This window comes from Trachemys scripta, chromosome 1, assembly GCF_013100865.1.
Source record: "Trachemys scripta elegans isolate TJP31775 chromosome 1, CAS_Tse_1.0, whole genome shotgun sequence".
Lineage (NCBI taxonomy): Eukaryota > Metazoa > Chordata > Testudines > Emydidae > Trachemys > Trachemys scripta.
In genome coordinates, this window is record NC_048298.1 from 177785211 (window position 1) to 177798530 (window position 13320).

The window sequence follows — 13320 nt, forward strand, 5'->3', positions numbered from 1 at the left end:
CCAGAATTTCCTTACACTTAAATGAGAAGCAGTAATGTTTGAAAATGATTCTGGTACAAAGTTGTTCCCCTAATTCAATAAATATAATTCACTATAACAGCACAAGAGTGGGATGCCAACCTATTATACAAGGACCTCACCAGTTATCAATTTCAAAGAAAAGAGATTTAAAAGCCATAGGTGAAAGGCACATCAAGAAGGCAGATATGAGCCTTCATCCTGCTTTTGGGCTTCACCCATAATTCTGGTTAAGAATAAAGATGGAAGCACTACATTCTGTGTGGACTATATAAATCTGAAGTAGTTTAAAATATTTTTTTTACCCTTTGAATTGAATAGATGATATTCTGTGTATTGTAGTTGGGTTCAGTCTGACTTTCCACTATAGATCTTAACAGTGGGTTGAGTGGAAGTGGATCCAAAAGACAGGTTTCTGGAATGTCACTGCCACCTTTGAGAGACTTATGGAAAGAGTATTTCATGGCACGTTCCACTCAGCCTGTCTGGCGTACATGGAGGGGTTCCTGGAACATGCTTATATTTTCCAACAGTGTCATGGATGGTCTAATTGGCTTAAGTTTCTACTTTAGTCTATTATATATACACATTCTTTTGCACACTTATCACCATAGAATGCCTTCCAGTAGTACCTTAGGCAGTGTGACTAATATCTGTCACATGTTTGTTCTTTCGTCCTCTCCCCAGTTGAAGAAGTGCACGTAGTTGTGTTTTTGTTTGGGATATTTTATCCACACACATTGCTATGTTTGTCAGAGAAGACATGGTCAAAAAATGCATCTTACACTTATAGTGGAAAGCAGTGGGGTTTGTAATGGTCTCCTGTTCATACCATTGTCTTGGGCCAGCCCTCAAGAAAGCAAGCATGTGTTCTCTCTCTCTCGCACTGATAAGCTTTACCTTTAGTGTAGAATATTCTGTTGTGCTTGAAAAGTGTTAACCATGGTCTTTGTCCTGGAGCCTTATCAATGTTCTAGTTTGTAAATTTGAAACTGGTTTCAAATAAATGGAGACATGCCTCACGCACACAGTTAATAAGGAGGGAATTTCCATTGACAAAAAGTCTAGATACAGAATTTAACAGATTTCGCACATACGTACTTGCATATGTTCAAAGCTTTTTTAAAGTCCCACTCTTACTACAAAAGGTTCTTTGCCAAGATAATCACCGTAGCAAAACTATTGTATAGGTCGGTTGTGAAAGAGAAACAATTTCAGTGTAACTAGCATATGATTTGGCATTTACAGAGTTAAAAATATTTAACTACTGTTGTCTTAACATATGCATGTTTCCTTAATTCCTTTCATATTAGAACCAGATATTAGTGCTTATGGAGGGAATGCTATATTGGCACAAAAATATGAAGGATTTGAAAGATTGTTATCTAATTACAGTGGAAGTCTAAGTTGTGCAGAGGAAAAAAAAAAAAAAAAAAAAAAAAAATCTTCACTAGGAATGTGGAGGCCATTATGAGTATGGGGGAAAACTTGTAGTCAGGATGGATACTCCATTTTTACAATGCCTCTTTAAAGTCACGTATCCAAGGCAACTGGCTAGGTAGCTGGAGAAACTACAGGATATGATTTACAGAGGCCTGGGGACAAGGGTAGAACTGCTGATGCTTTGTCTAAATGACCATTTTGGGACAACAGTTGAAAATATGTGCCCTGAGGAAAAGAACAAGGAATTGATTGCACTAGGGAAGGAGTGTGCTTCCTGGACAAAGCAGTCTCCTCAAACCTCAAGATTTGCTAAAGTGCAAATGTTCTTGGTTTTACTGCTGGAGTGGTGAGTTTAGGTTTGCATGACTAGTTAAAGACTATGGCCAGGTTTATGCTACAAGTTTTGTTGTCATAGCTATGTCAAACAGGGGTGTGAAAAAATCCACACCCCCGACTGTACTAAATATGCTGGCAAAGAACCCTGTGTAGATGCAACTATATCAGCAAAAGAGTTCTTTCACCAGTATCATATGTTCTTCAAAAAGGTAGTTTAACTATCCTGGCAAAAGATCTTATTGTGGTCTAAGCTGTGTCTCCACTAGGGGGCTCTGTCAGTCTAGCTGTATTAACAAAGCCTTTCTAGTGTAAACTAGCCTTAAGAGAGAAGAATCCTGAAATTAAGATGGTGTGATTGGAAACTTGCAATCACATTCACCCTGGTGTGTAGTATCCCTTCAAAATACAAATGTAGGCTTTTAGGCCATAATTAGTGATTCATTATTGTATAGTACATGGGAAGGATCCACCCTGTGATGGCTTTCCCCAGGTTACAACACAACAAGCTAGCATGATTTAAAATGTATTAAATTTGCTTTCAGTTGAACTTGTGCTCCTGAGTTCTTTTGTAACCCTCTGAAGGCACGGAAGTGTTTTGTTTGTTTGTTTGTTTTTTGGTATTGTTTTTGGAAAGCAGTCATCACTACTGAACTCTGGCCCTGGTGGAGCAAGTGATTCCATTGACTTCCACAGTAATGGAGTTCTACTAGCACTGTGAGCATTTGTGAAAATTCCATGCCTTGATTTGAAGTTAAGCCCTCATTCTTCAAAAGTAGCAAGAGCATCAATGTACATGGAAGGGATGCTGTGAGTAACTGTAGTAGTATTTTGATGCTGTGTTCCTGATCCTACCCATTCAACATCTATTTTGAGAGTATGGGTAATATAGATACTATTGTTGCCCTCTGTGAAGTGCACTAATGGAGGTGCTAAAACTTGAATTTATCGGACTTGTTTGCAGTGGAACTGGGGTAATCCACATGTTTTTCATCACTTCTCTTCCCTCCTCCCCCATTCTTCAAGCCCCAAGGAAGGGAGAGATGCAATGGGAAAGATCAACGAATTTCAATTTGGAATAGTCTGTATCTCTGCAGAGGTGCAGGGTAATTCCAGTTTTACTTACTAGGGAATCCCTCTCTAAGGATAATGTTTTGTCTACAGTGTGTTGCAGGGACCTAGAAGAGTTGTGAGGGAAGCAATTATTGCCTCTAGAGGCAACTGAGTATATGGAACTTGCATTTAGTAGCAGCTCACTGCTCTAAACTGAGATTCTGTCTCAATCAAAGAAAGAACAGGAGCAGAACTGATTGAGGTGAGGGCTTGTACATTTTTACCTCACTTATCTTCCCCTCATGGGGAAAATACAGTGCCCTGCTGAATGAGAGCTTAGAGTAATCCAGGGAATATGTGATTTAAATGCTGATCCTAACACCTGTACACTCTGGATACAGACTATAGATTTGTTTTTGTTTGTTTCAACAGCAACTGAGAGGGCCAGCCAATTATTAGCATAAAGGGTTGGAGTGCAGCTGATTGTGTAGATCCCAGATTGTTGGTTTGCTGACAGCATTCTGAAATGTTTGGAAAAATGAGTTACAGCCTTTCTTAAACTTTGAAAAGTCCTGGTGACACACATTACATGTTATGGCCACTGTATAAAATCTGAGAAATTATCTCTGACAGAAGGTCAGAGGGGGTTGTGTTTTGTGTGTGCAAAGGTATAGAAATGTAAACGTTATGCTGAAACCTTGTGTTTAAATTTAAATATGCAACAGTCACAAAAGGGTGTGTGGAGTTTTTATAAGGAACACTTTTATTAGACTTAGGGTACATCTACACTACAGCGGGGAGTCGATTTAAGATACGCAAATTCAGCTACGTGAATAGCGTAGCTGAATTCGACGTATTGCAGCTGACTTACCCCATTGTGAGGACGGCGGCAAAATCGACTTCTGCCGCTTTTTGTCAGCGGCGCTTACTACCACCTCCGCTGGTGGAGTTAGAGCGCCGATTTGGGGATCGATTGTCGCGTCCCAACGGGACGCGATAAATCGATCCCCGAGAGGTCGATTTCTACCCGCTGATTCAGGCGGGTAGTATAGACCAGACCTTACTGTCTATTAGCTCTAGTTTAAAAAGTTATTCATAGTATTTCAAATACTATTTACCCCATCTTGGGTGCTTTAGTCATCTGTTTGTTAAGGAACTTTATGGTACTCTCTTTGGAGTTAACCAGGAATTAACACCTCATTATCAGGATTTTACATAGAATAGCCTTGGTGTTTAACATTGTGTAATGCTTTCTAGAAAGTCCTGAAAAGACACAACTCAGGGCTCTGCTTCAGGAAGGAGTTAAGCTGAGGTTCAGGGACAAGGAGAGTGCTAGAGTTATATATAACATTACTTCAGCATCTCACTGGCCTGTTACATCAGCACAGTATAAATCTTGTAAATATGAATTAGAAATGGAAGGCCAGTTACTGATGGAGAAGGTTAAATGAACAATGGGGTAGGGGAGGTGTTGCCCCCCCAAACTGCAAATCTCACACAGGCATGGAATTTGCCCCCACATGTACCCCGTTGGCCTGTCTGGAGCTGCCCTATCATCCCCCCAATATAGAAGTCAAACTATGTCTATGATTTGGGGATGTAAAAACAATTCTGAAAGTTTTTATAATAGTCAATGGTCAATTGTAATGTGTAAATATCAGTATCAAGGAGTCATCTAGTCGAATCTCTCCCCCCCCAACACACACACACACACACACTGTGTGCAGGACCAAGTATATCTAGACAGTTGTTCATAAAATATATATTCCTGACAGTTGTTCATAAAAACCTCCAGAGGCAGAATTCCACCACATAGAAGTGGTGCATCTACAGCCCCTTGCTGCAGAAAAAACCTGTTACTTCTTGTCCTACCTTCAGTAGATATGTCCTCTTCATAACAACCCTTAACCTATTTGAAGACTGTTATCAAGTCTCCCTTCAGTCTTTCTCTACACTAAACAAGCCCATTTTTTAAAACCTTTCTTCGTAGATTATGTTTTATAAACCTTTAATTATGTTTGTTGCTCTCTTCTGGACTATGCCCAATTTGTCCGCATCTTTCCTCAGGTATGGTGCCCAGAACTAGACACAATATCCCAACTGATGTCTCACCAGTGCTGATTAGAGCAGAACAGTTATGATGCTCCTGGTAATACACCTCAGAATATTAGCCATTTTCTGCAGCTGCATCACATTGTTGGCACATGTTCAATTTGTGATACACTCTAATCCCCAGCAATACTACTGTCTAGCCGGTTACTCCCCATTTTGTGTTTATGGTGGGACAGTTTGCTGTTGTGCCTTTAATATTGTTCCTTAGAGAAATAACCCACTTTCCTGCACTCCTTTTTCCCTTAGATTTTCTTTCCCCGGGAAGAAATAAGATATATTTCAGAATGAAAAATTGGGGGTATTGAAAAGAACGCTGGTATAAAATAAAATAATGGCTAAAAATAGGGAAGCTTAAGTTTAGTTGTCATTTAAATTAAATCTAAGGACATGGAAGCTGGAAGTAGGATAAAAATCAATATTAGAACAAATGTGACTTCAGCTGAACAGCAAAGGACATAGAAGCTTGGAATAAGAATAAGATTGATTTATGTACGGATGGGATTTATACTGAAAAGCTAAGGAAATGTAAGACCTTCAAATAGATTTGTATATAGGATTTACATACTATTATGAACACATTTTTAAAGGGCTAGATCCTACACTTCCTACACAAGCAAAAAGCCCAATACCAACAACAAAAATTGGGCCTGATTCTTAATTGCCTTACAACTTATGCACTCGATTACTCATTTGCAAAGTGGGAGTAAAATACTACTCCCATTATAAGAAAAGTTCTGATTTAATGGCATTTTACACCCAGTTTGAACAGTATAAATGTCTACAAAAGAAGCAAAAAATGAATGACAAATTAAATAAAGAAAATCTGAATTGGAGTTCCACAATCAACTTTACATAATTTAGAATATTACCTAGGATATATTATTCAACATAATAATGCCCAGGTTTTTGATGTAGATAATTTTTGAGTGAGAACAACACTCACTATATTTTTTTAACCAGTATATTCAACAGGAGAATTTCAACCTAATAACTGGTGCAAACAACAAAACTAAATAACCTAAATCTGTCACGTTCATAACTTGTATTCACAACAGTGGGAGAATAGAGGCCTGATTTTTTTGTGCAAAAATAAACAAGTTGATGTAAATAAAAAATATCAGTTCACTTGTTCAAATGATTAATTTTATATTGTACATTTCTAATGTTTTCTCAAAATACAAAAATTGAATGAATCTGGGAATCTGAACCATCAGAACTTATTTCAGCACCAAGTTGTTTAGGTGATGCAGATAGTGCAGAAGTAGATACAAGGTAACATTTACAAATGTGCATAAGTGACTTAGGCTCTTGTCTCATTAACTTCTAAGGCTATCTAGGTTTCTCAGTCCTTTAGGTGCCTTGGAAAATTTTACCCCAACAAATGAAAAATGTATCGATAGGGTACGCTTATTTTACTGTGCTTTTTTATCATGTATTTTACTGTTTTTTTTAATTCTTCGATTTTTTTCTTTCTCCTTATAAAGGTTTGAAGTTTTAATAAAAACTCATACAAAATCAGAAATGATTTATGATTACAACATTATTATTGAAAAAATAAGTGACTATATGGTGGTGCCTGAGAGAGAGGGAGAGTGCTCTCTAGAGACTACTTGCTCCCTACAGAAGGTAAAAACCCAACAACTACTATCAGGTAATAGAGATTGTCCTTCATTTCAAGTGATAAAGGCCCATATTTTTGGAGCAAAAGGTCCTAGGACTTATTTCTGATGTGACTTAATATAGATTTAGTGTCTTCAATATGCAAAATAGTTATCTATTTACACAAATTATGTTCCAAACCACCTTCATAATTAAGATTCAGTAACAATATGGAGAAATCCTGGCAGTATTTCAAATAGTGGTTCAACTTATATATGATTGAAGGATGCTGGCAGAATGGATGGTGATGACATAGAAGTGTCCTTATTGTTAACTGTGGCTGATGCAAAGGCCCTAGATTTCAACATATTTTAATTTTGATAAGGTCCTAGCAAAATTAAAAGCTGATTGTGTATCCAAGAAGAATGAAATCCAAGAAAGAATCCTCTTCTACAGGAAAATCCAGAAGGAATAAGAAAGTATTAAAAATATTAGATATGAAGCCTGTGAGCTACTCTTAAGAGATTCACAGATTACAGACAGACTGGTGGTGGGATGCAGAGATGGGAAGGTAAATGAGCAATTGTTCAGAGACTGAGCTGACTTCTTAAGTTATACAAATCTGCAAAGTGGTGGAATAGGTAAAATTGCAGGTGCGAGTGTAAGTAAAGAGAAAAATAAAAAAGTGCATATGGGTTTACTGGAATATGAAGGACGGATGTGAGAGGAAAACATGAGGAAATCAAGAAGCACAAGAGAGGATGACAAACCCAACCACCAGCCAGCTAACAGACTATGTGGGAGGAGTGGACACGAACATGCATATAGAGATTGCCCAGCATTTGTGCCAACGTACAGATTTTACCATTAATATATAACCATTTTACTGGCAAAGCAAGCGAAGTAAAACTGAATGCAATGAAGGAATCCAGTGATGAGATATTGTACATTGATTTCATACAACTGCCATTGGCCCTGGTCGGTGGAGAGGAGATATAAGCAGAAAATAGATGATTGCCCAGGCTCCAGTGAACCAAGTTCCATTGATAACAAATACTGAGAGTGAATGTGTGATTTCAGACTGAAGACCAATACTGTTTGGAAATATGTTGGCATGATGCCTGTTCTGAGAAATAGATTTTACTCCTCTTCCCCAAGAAGATAGATGATTAAATTCTGGATGTTCCGCTTCTTTCTGGTATCCTACTACTCCTAGAAACAGAGGGACTGGAGATCATCCACGAGACTTTTTGGTGTGTGTGTGTGTGGGAAGGATTCCAAGCCTTTCAGTACAAGAAGTTTTACTCAGAGCAATATTGACCATTAAATCTCCAGAGTAGCCAGAACCAGAATAAGACTGATAGTGTCATTTCTGACAGCAAAATGATGATTCCTTAACCAAGTGTCATGTTATTGCAAATGACCTCACCACACATTAAGAGGTGGAGCCCTTTCTGTAGCTTGTCAGAGAAGATGTGTTGTTCCTTTTAAGGGCTAGAGAGCCAGAGCAAGTCCATAGCTGATCCCACTGACCCATTCCTCCCCCACCAGGTGACTGGAAGAAAGGGGGACTATTTAGGTCCACGTTAGTGCAGTAAAAGCTCTCTTCTTTTCATCTGGACCAGGCTGAGGAGCATCCACTGTCCCTCCAGTTGAAGTAATTAAAATACTAGATTTTGTCATGATACACTGTGGTCACTCCTTTTTCAGGGCACTAAGAAGTAATTTTCTTTCCTTACCTGATTGGCCCAAGCAAGGTGTTTGCGTTTTTTTGCCTTCTCCACACAGCAGTTGGGGTCTTAGTGGACGCAAAAAAACAAAAGGGGGGTTAGTTTATGATATGATATAAGTGTGGGGCAGATGTCCGGTGGCCCCCCGATCCCTACCTGACTCAGTACTCAGGATGGATGCACAAACGGATGCATTTAAGCATTCATCTGACATTTCCTAACTTTGCAGCCTTAATAACATATTTTAATATCTGGGGGTTGTATGTTTATGGATATAAATTATCTATATTAATTATTTTGGAACAAGGGTTATTCTGGGGAGGTGAGGAAATTCGCCATATAAAGTTTTGTAGAAGAAGCCCAAGTGCTTGTAGATTAATACGTTACTGAGTTTATGAATGAAATTGATGACCTAAAGTTTTAGGATGTGGAATTAGATCTGGTGTATAGAAATTTGAAAAATCATAATTCTGTTCAGATCCTCAGTTATAAATAGATGAATAACCTTCAGGTTTGTGAGGTGGCAGGAATGGGGTTCAGAAATTGTCCCTCATTATTCCTACTTGGATTCAATACTTCTGGTCAGTGTGACATGTTTAGAATGCTTTAGAGAGTCTGGCTTGATATTCAAAAATACCTCTGGTTCTTGAGTTCTTCTAAATTCTCCCTAGCTATTTTTTTCTTTAGCCTTTTAGGGCATTGTGGGGCAGGTTGGGGTGGGATGGGAGAGGAAAATGTACACAATTGTATCTTCCATGTCATTTCAGTCAACTGTCATTATTGTCTTATATGATTATCACATTGGAGGAAATCAAACTATATGATCTGACCTCCATCCCTCCAAGGAGAAGAGCTGCTGTAGAATATCAAATGCAGTATTTTGATCCTGATAGAGGAGATGTCTCACCTCTGGAGCCTTCTCATGGCTATGAAGTGCTGAGGTGCTTATGTCGGCTAAGTGCTATGGATCCTTTTCCTGCCTTTAACAGTCCCAAAGCATGCCAAAATAAATAAATAAATAGATAGATAAAAAGCCAATGAATGCAAAACTAAGAATTTCTTTTATGCTGACTCCTGCTGAGATGTAATTTAAATTCGCAAATAGAAATTTCTGATATGCTCAATCTTTCTTCCTACTTGACCTTTTATGCATGGAATTTCTAAAATATTGCAATAAACCTTATTTGTAACTTTATTTAATCTGTTCCTCAAAAATGTTTAACTGTCACTTAAAACAAAAGTGAAACACTTCGAGCAGAAGCAGTGCCTGTGAGTTATGAAATAATTCTGCTTAAACCATTTATTAGGCTGTCATGACTATTAGCTTGCTTCGCCAAATTGATAACAATGCGGCAGTAGTTCATAAGTCCCTTTGAAGTTAATTACACTTAGCTGCTAGGTAGCATTTTCTGAGGTATACTGCAAACACATAAAAGACAAACCAATTAAGTGAAAGTATGTAGCACTGGACAAATAATATGACCTTGAATCAGTGTAATGATGAGTAAAATGGGGGGGAAAATAGAGAACATTTTAATTAGCACTTCAAATAAATTTCATTGACTTCAGACTAACAAAACACAATGTTTTCTAGTCAGCACAGGGAGTCAGTGTCACCACTGTAGTCTTAGATATGAAGTAAAAAATGGTGCATGGAACAGCAGCTTTTCTGAAAAGCCCTGGGAAAGCAATCTAGATGTTTACATAATGTAAAAATGTTTATAAAAATTAGGTAATAGCACATTAATTGATCAATTTGATCACATTAATTGTTTCATCAAAACAAAGTCCTTGTTTATCCAGGTCAAACAATACTAAAATAAAACTTGATGGTAGGTCCCATTTATTGGAAGAAATATGAAATGTCAAGGATAGTTTCTCTTGGGGATTTATAGCCCCAATAGGGTGACCAGATGGCAAGTGTGAAAAATTGGGACGGGGTGGGGGGTAATAAGTACCTATTTAAAACAAATCCCCAAACATCAGGACTGTCCCTATAAAATCAGGACATCTCGTCACCCTAAGCCCCAATTCAGCAAATTGCTTAAAGTCCCATTTACTTCAGTGTGCAGCGGCATTCAAAAAAGCTAACAGAATGTTAGTAACTATAAGGAAAGGTATAGCTAATAAGACAGAAAATATCATAATGCCACTATATAAATCTATTGTAGACCTGCAACTTGAATACTGCCTGGAGTTCTGGTCATCCCATCTCAAAAAATGGTATATTTACAATTGGAAAAAGTACAGAGAAGGGCATCAAAAATGAATGATAAGGGGTATGCAACTGCTTCTATCAAGACTGTTTAGCATAGAAAAGAGACTAATTGGGGGAGGGGGGGCACTCAATGAAATTAATAGGCAGGTCTCCATATTTAGACTTACAAAAGTAATTATCTCTGAAAGCTGCAATACTATTATAGTAGGAGGATTTTCCTAAGTAACTATGCAAACTGCAAGAAGCATATTACATCACTACCCATGATGCTCAATCTACAACATTTGGGCTTCAACCTTATTTTGTATTTATATATGAAAATATCTACACTGAATGATCAGATCCAGAACATTGTGTATATACATCAACTCTGATTGGACTTGCATCAGAAGAAGCCTGCAAAATTTTTAACAGGCTAAGGGCCTGCTTCTGCTTTTGTCTCATGATTCTGTTGTGGTTTTGAGACAAGCTAAAACTGAAATATTTCCTTTCATAGTTAGATTGTGAGACTTAGCACAAATCTATTAAAAAGGAGAAAGGGTATTTTTATGTTAAGTAACTTTTTTTTTTTTTGTTCTGAATTATGTGCCTGTTGTAGGGGAAGGGGATAAGCTTAGGATTTGGCTGACATATCACTAATGTTATAGTGTAACTGCCTAGGGGCAAGAGATTACTAGGGGCTGGCTGAAAAAATGAAAAATATTTTATTTTTGTCTGATCCCTTAAAGCTTTGTGCTTTTGATTTTTATTTGTGTATTTGAGGTGAGGGATGGCGTTTGCATCTGTGCATGAGCAAAATGTGGTTCATGTAGCTCTTGCTAGTGGTCCACAGGTCACAAGCACCCTCCTTGCTTTAGGTTGCTTTTGCAGGCATTCAAATTCAGGAGAAGGAGCCATCTAGCTGCCTCCACTAGGGACTACTGCTGTACAAGGAGAGGAGGGGAAACATGCAGGTGACAGAGACATGTATAATGGAAAAGGTTGAGAACAAATGAAGGGGGGATGAAAAGGAACAGCTAAAGCAGACAGTGTGGTTAACATTTAAAAAAAAGGACAAAATGCTTGTTTGACAGATGAAAATACATTAAATACTCTCCTAATATGACTGTTCCATTGTAAGTTATTGCTTAGTTGCCACACAGTTGCATGATGACAAATGGAAATAGAGGTGATATCCCATGACAGTACAAGGGAAGGGAGACTGGTCCTCACTGAAAGAATTGTAGAACCTTTAAGCTATATATAACCATAGAGAGAAGAGAACAGAATTGATTGACAAGCTCAGATAAGAAGAAATCCACCCCTCTCCCACCCCCACACAAGTATTTAGTACATAGGTTAGGAGCACGTTGAACTGCTGAGCACAATGGATTTCTTTTTCATAGAGCTGCACTGACAACCAAAGTCATTGATCTTTAAAAGAGCAAAGAACAAGAAAAGAGCATTTTTAAATCAAACATCCTATATAGCATCTAGGCATATTGATGCATTTGTTTCATTTCTCATCATTACAAGCTGCTTCAGTACAGATTTGTGATTTCAAATGTGCATATATTGCTTGTGTGATCTATAATCAGGTGAAGAGTCAGCTCGACAATATACTTCCATAAGTCAGTAGCAGTTTGTGTTGAAAAATCGCTTGACCTCAACATCATCAAATGAAAATGGGGAAATCTGCAATCACAAAAGATGAGCACAGTACATCTACTCTAACAGACCTCATTCTTATGGGTTTTTCTATGTCATCACTCAAGCTAAAGTTAGAAGAGAATGTTACCATCACTACTTCTATGACTGATCTTCTGCCAACAAGAATGTAACAGCTTACAATGGTGGTATCACCAGTGCTGTCCATCTATGTCTAGCCTGAAAATGGTGACAGCCAGTTATGTACAAGGTTGCATATTTTGATAGTGACTTAAGGACAAATAGATCCCTGGTGTATCTAATAATGTGCCCCTTTGCTGAACACTAAGAGACTCTGACATTTTGCAATACTGATGTCATGACTATAAAGGGAAGGGTAACAGCTGTCCTGTGTACAGTACTATAAAATCCCTCCTGGCCAGAGACTCCAAAATCCTTTTCCCTGTAAAGGGTTAAGAAGCTCAGGTAACCTGGCTGGCATCTGACCTAAAGGACCAATAAGGAGACAAGATACTTTCAAATCTTGGGGGGGGGGGCGAAGGCTTTTGTTTGTGTTCTTTGTTTGGGAGTGGGTTCGCTCTCAGGACTGAGAGGAACCAGACATCAATCCAGGTTCTCCCCATCTTTCTAAACAAGTCTCTCCTATTTCAAACTTGTAAGTAAAAAGCCAGGCAAGGCGTCTTAGTTTTACTTTGTTTTCTCAACTTGTAAATGTACCCTTTACTAGAGTGTTTATCTTTGTTTGCTGTACTTTGAACCTAAGACTAGAGGGGAGTCCTCTGAGCTCTTTAAGTTTGATAACCTTACAGGGTAATCAAACTTAAATTTCCATACTGATTTTACAGAGATGATTTTTACCTTTTTCTTTAATTAAAAGCCTTCTTTTTAAGAACCTGATTGATTTTTCCTTGTTTTTAGATCCAAGGGGGTTGGATCTGTATTCACCAGGAGTTGATGAAAGGAAGGAGGGGGAATGGTTAATTTCCCCTTGTTTTAGATCCCAGGGGGGGAACTGTATTCACCAGGAGTTGGTGGGAGGAAGGAGGGGGAATGGTTAATTTCTCCTTGTTTTAGATCCAATGGGGTTGGATCTGTATTCACCAGGAGTTCGTGAAAGGAAGGAGGTGGAATGGTTAATTTCTCCTTGTTTTAGCTCCAAGGGGGTTG

General features: G+C 38.2%; 1 protein-coding gene across 2 annotated transcripts in view; it reads left to right on the forward strand.

Moving 5' to 3' along the window:
* NCAM2 (neural cell adhesion molecule 2) overlaps positions 1-13320 on the forward strand; it is a 526501-nt gene that overhangs the window by 195244 nt on the left and 317937 nt on the right. The gene's annotated exons all lie outside the window — the stretch shown is intronic.